This window comes from Balearica regulorum, chromosome 1 (genome assembly GCF_011004875.1).
Source record: "Balearica regulorum gibbericeps isolate bBalReg1 chromosome 1, bBalReg1.pri, whole genome shotgun sequence".
NCBI lineage: Eukaryota > Metazoa > Chordata > Aves > Gruiformes > Gruidae > Balearica > Balearica regulorum.
Genome location: NC_046184.1, coordinates 205,459,531 through 205,471,819, shown reverse-complemented (window position 1 = coordinate 205,471,819; position 12,289 = coordinate 205,459,531). Strand labels below are relative to the sequence as shown.

Genomic DNA, 12,289 nt, shown 5'->3' with positions numbered 1-12,289 from the left:
CATGAAGTGACAGGATGAAGGGTAATGGCCTTAAGCTGAAGGAGGGTAGATTTAGATTAGATATTAGGATGAAATTCTTTACTGTGAGAGTCATGAAGCATCTGAACAGGTTGCCCAGAGAAGTTGTGGATGCCCCCTCCCTGGAAGTGTTCAAGGCCAGGTTGGATGGGGCTTTGGGCAACCTGGTCCGGTGGAGAGTATCCCTGCCCATTGAAAAGGGGTTGGAACTAGTACCTTCCAAACCAAGCCATTCAATGATTGTATGATTTTATGAAGTTTAGATGATAAGGTAAGTAAAATTATATTCTCAGAAAGTTTGAAGAACTTTTCAGTTTTAAGATCTCTTTCTTTCAAGATGTTTCCCTTCCTCCTTATTCCTTCTCAATGGAAATCCATGCAAGTTAATGGCTCCCCTCTATAGGAATCCTTATGCAATCGGATTTATATGTCGCTGTTGATCAATAATTCAACACAGTAGAGAGACCAGTTTTCCACTCTGGGTTCTGTTCAAGATGTGATTGTCTATAAAGTCTTAAATAATTTAAGATCACATTTCTTTTAGAGATCATTTGCTCCCTATGCCCCATCACTGTATCTGAAATCTGAAAAACTCTAGATTTTGGACTACAGGGTTGCATTTGTACTGTCCACAAGAGAGGGACACTACATACAGTATCCTCTGCTTCAGTATACACACCTTCCAAGCAATCTATTGGATGGCTATGTCTTGAATCTTGTCTGAGAAGAGCAATAATATTGCTTTGATCAGCCTCTTCCCAAGGATGTTGATATCCCATTGGTAAGCAGTATCTCTTCATGAATGTTCGTTCTTTAGAATTCTATCATGGGCTTGAGCTTTCATAGTTATTACAGGACTATTCAAACCCTTAATATACCCCATAATTTAGAATACAGTATTCTCTTTAATGACAATCTGCTCCAGCTGCTGAAATATAGATACATTTCCTTTGTTCAATCAATTATATGATATGCTTGTGTTTTATGAAATAATCCAGTCTTCTATTTTTATGCTTGCTCTGGGCATAAAGTATTTTTAATAGGAGACTTAGCAGTCTAAAGCCTCTAGAAGTATACAGTGGCTAAGAAACAAACATTATGAAGAGAAGTAAAATTTATTTTTTTTTATAAATTCTTGCTATAACATAAAAGAATTAAGTAAATAGCTTGATTTAAATAATTGACTTGCAAGCATTCGTCATGTTCCTAGGTTCTTTGCAGTAAGATACTATTTATTAGGATTAATGAGGGGAGAAATGTTACATATGCATCTCTATACTTAGGTGATCATTCAATGATGATATTTGTACAAAATTAGCTACAAGACAAATATGAACTGGGGTAGAGAGAATTATATAAGATGTATTCAATATTTCTTATGGCTTATACCTATGTAAGTCAGGCTGAAATAAGCCTTAGGTTCTAATTTACAGAACACTTAACACTTAAGAAGCTTGGAATTTTTACTGAATTTTCTTTCTTACCGTTGATAAACATTTTGCTTCTCTTCACTGGCCTTTCAAACCTTAGTTATAGGTAGAACATTGCATTTTTCTCCTTACAAGAAATCTGACAATTCAATTTTTTTGTTTCAATCCCAAATCATGATGGAAATTTCAAATGTTGACTGTTTTGCATAACAGTTCTTTAGAAATTAACTCAGACATATACTAAGTCTGTTTACATATTTTAGAGCTAAATATTTTTTCCCAAAATTTGAAGCGTTTATTCTGGCTTTGCTGAAAAAACATTCCCTCTATTGAGTCACCATTAGGGCATCACAGGAGCTGGAGCACCTTGCTGTGGACCAGGGTGCTGATCCCAGCCATGGGCATCAGGCACCTCCATGGGGACAGGGGTGGGCCAAGACTGGATCAAGACATCAGCCCATGGGTTGACACTTGGAACAGCCAGGCTGTTGCCAGCCCCAGGCATGGCTGCATCATGATGGGGACTTTGCTCTGGTGTGGCCTCCCATGTGCAAGAGTTGACCTGGCCATGACTTTCCAGCAGCATGTTGGGAGCCTCCCCCATGGTCATTGCTGGCTACAGCCCAGCAGCCAGACCTCCTGGGACAGGGGCTGTGCTCAGGACCATGGCAATCATTCTGGTCAATCTACGCTGTCCCACTGTGTCACATTGCCTCACGGGAAATGAAGCTCAGGAACCTGATGGGTGTACTCTTTCATATAGATGGACAGCCCAGATGTCTGCATCTCAAAGGAAGCAGACTTATGCTACATCTCACTTAGTAAATTAAGCTGGGAACATCTTTTGACTCAAGAAAATAATTGTCTGTCCTCATGGTTTGATGGGACATCACTGCAGCATACTTTGAGTCTGTTCAATATGTCAGTTTTTCCAACAATTTCCAGGCACACTGTGACAGTTAAAAAACCTCAGGGATCACACTCAATAAAGAGTTTGCATGCAATGTACGCTGGAAGTAAAAGAATTTGCTACTACAACCATGTGGACCTTTCTCTGTTGGTTGTCCTCAATGTCCAGGAACATTCCTGGTCATAATTTATTTAACTGGCATTGACGTAGCCCCTGAAATTGATGACTGTTATAAACCCCCCCACTGGATTAGTAAAATTTGCAAATCCGCATTACACCATGGGAAATGTAACCTCTGTGAAGCTAACTCTCTAGAATATGATGAAGGCACTAGCTATCTACCATAAAGCAAGGCAGAAATGGAGATAACTAACATACATTTTACAGAATTAATTCAATATGAACTATTTGCAATCATCAAAAAATAAGATATTATACTTCATATTGATTTTTACCCTATCTTGAATCCAGTTGTGGCTTGGAGTATGAACTGCAGAGTTTACTAGTTGCCTCTTACATCAGTGTTCAGGTAATTCTGACCTAAGACACATAGATCTTCTGTTACAGCTCTTTTATTCTGTTTTATTAACCTATTTGTTTTAATACAGACTCATAAACTATGTTAAATGTACTATCAGAATTCCCTTTAGTAATCACTAAAGCATAGTAGCCCCAATGGACAATGTTTAGTGACATCACTCTCTGCATTTTAATAGCGGAAGTCCTACCTTTCAGCAGGATACAGTGGGCTATGCTTAAATTCCTCAACTTCTCATTTATATGTTAATAACTCTCAAATGCATTTACTTGATTAGCATTCATTTTTTTCTAGTGAGTCTAGGTAAGGCTACTTCATCAAATAATACCATTCTGTTTTGTTGTTCTGGCCGATCTTATTAATGGTAACATTGTAATTAAGCATGTTGGCAAAGAAAGTAAGAATATAAAAATTGAACTGGTTGAAGATACATCATTGATCCAGAGGGAAATCATAAGAGTATATCAGAAGAATTTGATTATTGAAATAATAAAAACTGTAAAAAAGAGTGTGAGATTATCTACTTGGGAACTCATAAGAAAAAATTCTGCTTTAAATGGCAATTTGTTAGTTGGAAATTAGAAAGGTAGAAAATCACATTAGAGTGAGTTAGCCATATATAGTATGCATGAAAAAGGTGTGCACAAAATACAAGAAGATCTCAGCTGTGATATTTCAAGTAGAGGTTAAGAAATACTAAAACTTTTGCATGAAGCACCAGCAAACTGTCATCTGCAGGATAGGTGCAGTTCTGATCCCGTTCACTAAGCAGAAGTTGAGCCTAAGTAGAACAGGTAAGGTTAGCAGAAGGACAATATAAATGGGGAGTCTCTGTTATGAGATGAAAAGCAATTAATTTTGTTGTTTTGCTAAACTGAGTGAGAAACATGGAGAAGATATTGTCAGTGTCCATCTGAGAAGGCATCTGTGTGTCAAGAGGAATAAGTAAAACACCAGTATTCCCAGAATTTACCAGTTTCTCTGCCTTATTAGAGCATTGCTTGAGCACTATCCAGTGTTTGATTAGGCAAATCTTCAATGATGATGACAAGGGAGAGATTTGAGTTGTGTGACTTGTTCTGACACCTTAAGCAACTCCTTGTACAACATTTAGATGTAGAAAAGAAAGGTGGGAATGGGAAATGAGTAAGTGTACGTGGTTGCTCATGAAGATGTGTGTGATCATACCTCAGATGCCTCTGTAATAAGTCATGTGGCTTCCCCTGGAAGAAGAGGAAGAAAAATACTGTTACAGATATAACTTAAAAAATTACAATTCTCAGAAGAACCAATAGGCTCAAAAATTTAGGCTAGAAATCTAAAAAAAGTATCTGGCCTTGCCAGAAGTGAGATTCAAAACATCCTCCCAGAGATGTATGGGAGAAAAGGTACTTTCATATAGAGATGTATTGGTTTACCAGAGGCATTATATAGCATGTTTGTCCGCGCTAGCAGATGATGGGACTGAGACTCGGGGTCCATTCCTTTGTTCTCTTCCAAAAAAACTATTCACGTTACTATTCATTCATCTTTTTATCCATACCAAAACAATAATAGGTGAGTCTGGATTTAAAATTAACTTGCTCTTTTGAAACTTTAGACTTTCACATTACTAGGGGCAGACCACATACTGCATCATCTAATTAGTTTAAGACGCTTGATGCAAATGTTACCATTTAAGAAAAGAAGCAAGTAGAGTGACAAAGAATCACGAAATGACTGGGAGGTGCATAATGCAGAACTAAAAACAAAAGAACAGCAGTTTCTTTACCAAAAGAGATATTATTTAAGGTGAACACATTCCATTATTCAAATAAGATTGCTTAAAGTTAACATGTTCTGGTGGTTTCTGTGGAAACAGGGTCAGAAAGCTATAGGTAGTCAGCATGCAGCCATTAGCTGAGAAGGAGAGCTCTCACTTGCAGATTTCAGGAGCTGCCTGCCTGCGGGGAAACATGTACAAAGAGGCAGCTTCCAAAAGTAGTCCGCAGGGTTTCAGATTGGTGGAAAGGATGCAAAGGTTAAAAAAAAAAGAGGAGGTAATAGTCTAAACCTTGTGAAAAATTATATCTATCTATCTATCTATCTTTGGGAATATTCTTTATTAAAAATCAAATAATATTAAAAAGTATAATAATTTTACCTTACAAAATATCAACATTTTTAGTTTGCTTTATCAATGCTCAAAATGGAGATTTTAGATAATTTGGTATTTTTGTGAGGAATTTAAATGCAATGACAGCAACAACTACTAATGAATCTACAGATAACCATTCAAGCTGTAAACTGATTAGCTGTGGTACTAGTATAGTAGCTGTCACAGGCAGGACAAAGTAAGAGGCAACCTGTAGTGGATCTTCATATAGGGATTTGTTTAAGACCTAACAAGATCAGAGCTTTTCTCCTGTTTGGCTACCTCATATACCCACTCACTCGTTCGCCCTCAGTGCTACGTTCACTAGATCTCAATTTCTTTTCCCGGCAGGGCGGTCGCTGCTGGTCCAGGAAGGTCAGTCAGAAAGTCGTGTCAGTCCAGAGTCACGGTTATCAGTCCCAGGTGTCCCTGCCATCCTGGGCATCCCCTGGTGCTCCTCTCCATGCATTTCTCCCATCTCCAGAATCTCCCCACTTTGAGGATCTTTCTTCTAGCCAGAGCCTTCACCTTTTTCTTTCCTGGTCCCCTTCTTCCTTCTAAGACTACTCTTTTGGGAACCCTTCTTTTTCACAACTAGCCTGTAGTTTGCCTTACCTAAATAGTCTGTGCAGAGAAGCACAACATGTGATCAGCCTTCTAATAGCTGACTCTGTCTTATGTTTCTTTATTAATTGGAAGATACAGGACTTGCCACTTTTATTCAGTGAAGGTGTAAATAAAAGTTACAACCAGCCCATGCCAGTTGCAGCTAGCAAGTAGCAGGATTCTGCTTGAGAGTTCAAAAATTCAGTTTTGGACATTTACCACACACACACACACACAGAGACCCCAATTATCTGCTGGTATTCACAGTTTAAATTTTTTTCACCTGCAACAATATAATATACAACATATAGTAGCACATGCATTAATGCATAGTCTGGCTAAGAAAGACACATTCAAATGAGACCCGATTTTGAGAACACAGTGTCTTCATGCTTTCTATAAAACAAGCATGCGAACTCAAAAAGAAAAGCACCCAAAAATTCTGCTCAATTTTTAGGGATTGGAAGGAGAAGAGAAAAATAAATAAAATGTCTGAAAAGGAAAATTAAAGTGACCAGTCAGCATGCCCTGATGTTCCTCTCAGTTCATCACATTTTCCACCCATCACATGGAATAAAAGTTGCTTTTTTTCCTTTTTTTCCCAAATTAAACATTTACACCACCTAATGATTCAAAACTTTGTTTTCTGGATGTATGCAAACAGCTCTGAGTGTCACAGATGGAGTTAAGGGAAAAACAAAAGGGAAAAGCAGAATTTTTTTGCTTTTTTTCAACTTCTGCAGTTTGGCATGGAGAAATTACTCATGGTGGCCCACTGATGGTGTTTGACAGAAACAGCAAAAATTTCCCTGGTAAGGCAATGGAAAACATATGGTAACAGACAAAAAAATAGTTTTGTGATGGGTCAGGACACAGGGATTTGCTCCCAGATGATCTCTCACAGAAAGAAATTGCTCTGTTCCTGCCCTGCACCTTCTGGTTGAAGACACAGTGAAAGCTCTCTAGCTGTGTGAACCCAATAATGGGCTCAAGTTAATATGCCTTGCCCTTTAGAAAAGCATAAAACATCTTCCTCTGCATTTTTTTTAACGGATCCTGAACAAAAGGCTGTTTGGCTTTATTACAAAACATTTTGGTTTACTCAGGTTTGCAAATGCAACTCAGGAAAGCAACACCTTCACAAAATGCTGTCTTTGTGTTCTTGTTTTTATGGCTCCTTTCCTATCATTTACTATTCAAAGACCAGTCTGATGCAGGAATTTTTCTGACTGATTTCTCTGTGCTGCCCCTATTTAATCTCTCCTTCTTTTTCTGTGACCTTTATTCCCATGGGATTTTTGAATATTGCTCTCCTCTGAGTCCCTGCCTCCTTGGTATTCATCTTGAATGCTAGTATCACTGCAGCTTCTCTTTGGCCTTTTACATAGTGAAAGGGTGAATGAATCACAAGAGACCTGAAACCGATGGATGCTAAAAGGTGTGATATGAGTGCAGAGCGCTCTCTTTTCCTTTTTCGCCCCTACTTATGTATTTTCTCTGTTCCTTGCAGGTTTTATGCGGGTGCATTTTTCAGGGTAGTCAGCCCTGCTGAGATGTAAAATGAAGCAGTGATAAAAAGTAGACAGATGCATAAAAAATGAGGTAGTGACACAGTGGTTAAGGTGCTTCTGTCAGAAGCAAAAGGAAGGGGGAGAACTCTGTGAAGATTACTCTTTTCGTACTGTGTGATCTCTAGCTGTTTTGTTTTTCCTTAAATCTCCTGAAATCCCATAATTACCAGAGACTCTGAGGTGTCATTAAAAAAAAAATGAACAAGAATAAGAAGTAATTTGCTCATCCCCATACCCGCACAGAAGATTTTGTCAAATATAACCTCCTCTACAAGCTTAAAAATGGATTGCATTTTGAAAAAATCTGGATTTTGTAGCCAATCTTTTTTGTAGGTAGAATAAATTGTTGATCAGGAATACCTGAAACAGAAACTTTTATAAGTAGATAGCATTGGGCATCTTTGTGTTGCATTAGAAGTTCAAATGTTATGCAGCTGGTCCAGGATTTTTTTATAGTATAATATTTTATCTATCAGAAAAACAGTTTTTCAAGCTGAAGTGTTTTTAAAAAGTATAACTGTAAATTATATTATGCAAGTATTCAGGTCTAGATATTATTCTCAATAAAATGGAATAATAGGCTGTGAAAATGAAGTTTTATTTTCAAATTGGGCAGAGAAGAGGCTTGGTTCAAGGGTTTCTTTTCCATGATCATGACTTTGTTACTTGTTTATTGATATGTCCATGTGAGGCTGATAAATTCTGAATGTTAGTGCTTTCATTCTGATGAAAACCAAGACCCAGTTATGCAAGTTCTACAAAATTTTGGGGGCCTGAAACAGAAAGCTGAAAGAGAAACTTTTGCTAAAGACATTGGCCCAGTAACCAAGACAACATCAATGTTGTCCTCAAAAATTCCTTGTGCTCTGAACTTGCAATACTGCCCCCAGTGCATTAACTTTTTTTATATGACAACTAAAATTTCATGGGGCACAAAACATTTCTTTATTCAACTCTGCAATCTTCCTTTGCTCTGATTTCTTTAATTGGGTAAAAATGTTATTTCACACTGTTACAAGGATAAATTCACTGATTTCCTTGTGATATTTTCAGAAAATATGATGTGAAATCCAAATGGGGATCTAGAGATCTAATGCAATCTAAGATAATGATTAAATTTGCTCTTCTAATTTGTGCAATCACATTTTCTGATTCAGAATATCCATCACTTTAAATTACGCAGAAATCACACAGTAATTGTGATGCCTCTAAAATATGTGTGTTCCACTATATTCTGGAAGTGCCAAGTATATAAATATCTTGGTACTTAGCAAAATCAAAGCCTGGGAAATGCAAATCAAAGTAAGTTTGATATTTGAATGACCTTTGATAAATACCTGTGACATTTTGGTAAAATAAATGATTTTGAGTATGTATGTCAGAGTTAGTAGTGGTTTAGTAAAAGGTTGTGTGTGTATGTCTGTGGGCATACACATACACACACATACACACACACACACACATATATATATATACAAAATTAAATAAAAACAAAGAAATGGGTAGTACTCTTCAGATTTCTGACAAAAATAAGACTTCAGAATTCTACCTACAAGTATTCTGCTGGACAAGCCTTTTGTGTTGGGTTTGCGTGGCAAGGTAGTGGGGGGGGCTACAGGGGTGGCTTCTGTGAGAAGCTGCTAGAAGCTTCCCCTGTGTCTGACAGAGCCAATGCCAGCCAGCTCCAAGACAGACCTGCCGCTGGCCAAGGCCGAGCCAATCAGTGCCTCTGTGATAACATATTTAAGAAAGAGAAAAAACCAGTTAGAGAGAGTTTTTCCAGCCAGAGAGAGGAGTGAGAAGATGTAAGAACATCTGCAGACACCAAGGTCAGTGCAGAAGGAGGGGCAGGAGGTGTTCCAGGCACCAGAGCAGAGATTCCCCTGCAGCCCGTGGTGAAGACCATGGTGAGGCAGGCTGTCCCCCTGCAGCCCATGGAGGGAGGATGAGGGGGTGTAGAGATTCCACCTGCAGCCCGTGGAGGACCCCACACTGGAGCAGGTGGAGGCACCTGAAGGAGGCTGTGACCCCATGGGAAGCCCACGCTGGAGCAAGCTCCTGGCAGGACCTGTGGCCCCGTGGAGAGAGGGGCCCACACCAGAGCAGGTTTGCTGGAGCAGTTTGTGAAGGACTGTCTCCCGTGAGAGGGACTCCATGCTGGAGCAGGGGAAAGATGAGAGGAGTCCTCCCCCTGAGGATGAAGAAGCGGCAGAAACACCGTGTGATGAACTGACCACAACCCCCATTCCCCGTCCCCCTGTGCCGCTGAGGGGGGCAGAGGTTGAAGCCGGGAGTGAAGTTGAGCCTGGGAAGATGGGAGGGGTGGGGGGAGGTGTTTTAAGAGTTGATTTTATTTCTCATTCCTCTACTGTGTTTTGCTTAGTAATAAATTAGATGAATTTCCTCTCTCAGTTCAGTCTGTTTTGCTCGTGACAATAATTAGTGAGTGATCTCTCCCTGTCCTTATCTCGACCCACAAGCTTTTCGTTGTACCTTTTCTCCCCTGTCTAGTGAAGGATGGACAGTGATAGAGCGGCTCTGGTGGGCACCTGGCCCCCAGCCAGGGTCAACCCACCACACCTTTCATAGTAATTCTTGTTATCAATGTGCCGTTACTAATCGTATTAAACCTGTGAGGAATTTTGAATGGCTTCCACTAAGGAATCATTAAACAACCCTATACTCAGCAATAATCAAAACAATGAAAGCCACTAGCCCATTTCGCTAAATGAAAATACCAGTGACTGGAGCTGAAGGCTTAACAACGTAAGTTTGTGCAGCCTTATGACTGTGAAACAGCCCTAGAGGTGGGGCAAAAACCAAAAAAGATGACAAGAGGAACATTTGTTGTATTACCTAAGTAGCTGGAAATTGAGAGAGATAACTGGAAAGAGTTCTGACTGAAAAGACAATTTGGGATATATGAACCAAAAGAATATAACTCAACTTCTATACAAGCAGTTCCTTTGCGACTGCTGCTGAATTTTCCCATTCACACACACCATGGACTCGTTCTGGTTCTTTGCAGTTGCTTCCCTCTCTGCACATCTAACTTTTCTTTCAATGGACAAAGTGTGTGCAGTAAGGCCACAAGCAGGTTTCAGACAGGGGATCTAGGAAATACTTCTGAGTCTCTCAGCTGGCACATATCCACAGTGCTCAGAGAAACAGCCTTCTTTGTAGATAGGTAATATTGCACCAACATATATGCCTTTGCCATAATTTCTTGTAATCTGCCCCTCATGTTGCCTAACAGCTGGGGGGGGGGGGGGGGGGGGGGGGAAGAAAGAAAAAAATAAAAAAGGCACTATACCCTTAAAGCTACTGTGGAAAAACTGAACAGGTGAGGGAGAAGGGCTATAAATGTAAAAAAAAAAAATTAAAAAAAAAAAAATTACTTTGTACCATAGTTGGTGCATTTTCTTATTTCTATTTAGCTAATCCTGCCACAAAACTCAACTAATTAAAGTTAACTGCATACTAATCTTGCCATTCACTGCACAACAGTCTTGCATATAACAGAACCAATTTCAAGACAAAAAACCTATATTTGCTACAGTAATTTCTGAGAATTAGAAACTATTTGTTTCTACTTAAGCATTCTTTAAACCACAGAGTGAGATCTGCCCTTTAAGAACATATGTTGGAAGAAGTGGAAAAACTAACAGGATGTAACATAAAGTTAAAGGTCTGTTACAGTTTCCATCTGGAACAAGCAGCCCTTATGTGTTCTTTAACCTCTGAATGAATTTTGAGAAGAAAAGATACTCTTAAGAATCAGAACGTTCCCTACATTACAGCTGCCTTAAAACACAGAAGAGATACTTCAGTACTTATCAGTTCCTAAATTTCTTTTCAATAATTGATACTTTGCACTTAAAGAGGATCTTTGATCACAGATGATCAAAGAACTTTAGAAATGTTGCTGAGTTCATCCTTGAAATACCTTTGTGTAAAAAAAAAAAAAAAAAAATTTCCCACGAAAAAAGCACCCAAGAAACCTAAACCCCAAAAAATCAAACTCAAAAAATGCCAGAAAAAAAAAAAAAAAACAAACCCAAACTTTTGCATGTAAGAAGACACATCATGGGGCTGAACTATGATTAGTACATAATGAGTTTCTTCCCCTGTTAATTATAGGCCAAATGTGTGAATTAGTTTTAAATTATTCAGCCCCATAAAGGACTTCTTCAGTATATATACCCCAAAACTTGTCTGCTTTTTTCCAGCCATATACTTTGGTTAAATGAAATACTTCCCCTGGTCTCTCAAACCTTACTGTGATCATATGCCTTGGTTTCTTTTGTTGCAGTGACCATGAGATGGTGAGGTTAAGAATCCCAAGAGGAGGGAGAAGGGCAAGAAGCAAAATCTCAGTGCTGGACTTCAGGAGAACTGACTTTGGCCCCTTCAGAGACCTGCTTGAAAGAGCTTTTGTCATAAGGCTTTGGAGGGAAGAGGGGTCCAAGAAAACTGTTTGATATTCAAAGATCACCTCCTGCAAGCTCAAGAGCAGTCCATCCCAGCAAGCAAGAAGTCAGGCAAAAAACCCAGACCTGCATGGATGAACAAGGAGTTTCTGGCAAAAATTGGACTAGAAGGTGGATGCAGGTATGAGTAATCCAGGAGAAGTATAGAGACATTGAGTATGCCAAGACATGCTTAGGAAAGCCAGAACCCATCCAGAGTTGAATCTCACACAAGATGTTAAAGGCAACAAGGGCTTCTATAAGGACTTAAGTAACAGTGTAAGACTAGGGAAAATACGGGTCCCTGCTGAATGGGGCAGGGCTCCCACTTTCAAAGGATATGGAAAAGACTGAGGTGCCTTTTTCACCTCAGTCTTTACTTGTTAGACCAACTTCCAGAAATCTAAGAACCCAGAGACCAGGGGAAAAGTCTGAAGCAAGGAAGACTTACCCCTGGTGCAACAGGATCAAGATATAGAATACTTAAGCAAACTGGGCATGCATAAGTCCATGGGTCATGATGCAATACATCCACAAGTGCTGAGGGGGCTGGCAGGTGTTATTGTGAGAACACTGTCGACAAATTTTCATTGATCATTTTGATTGGGACAAG

At 39.2% G+C, this 12,289-nt stretch overlaps 1 long non-coding RNA gene across 1 annotated transcript in view; it reads left to right on the top strand.

Annotated features, from left to right (window-relative positions):
• LOC142600181 (uncharacterized) overlaps positions 1 to 9,527 on the top strand; it is a 443,056-nt gene extending 433,529 nt beyond the window's left edge. Inside the window, exon 3 of the long non-coding RNA XR_012833630.1 lies at positions 9,337 to 9,527. This is a non-coding gene — a long non-coding RNA (uncharacterized LOC142600181). The remainder of the gene's footprint in view (positions 1 to 9,336) is intronic.
• Positions 9,528 to 12,289: the final 2,762 nt, after the last annotated feature.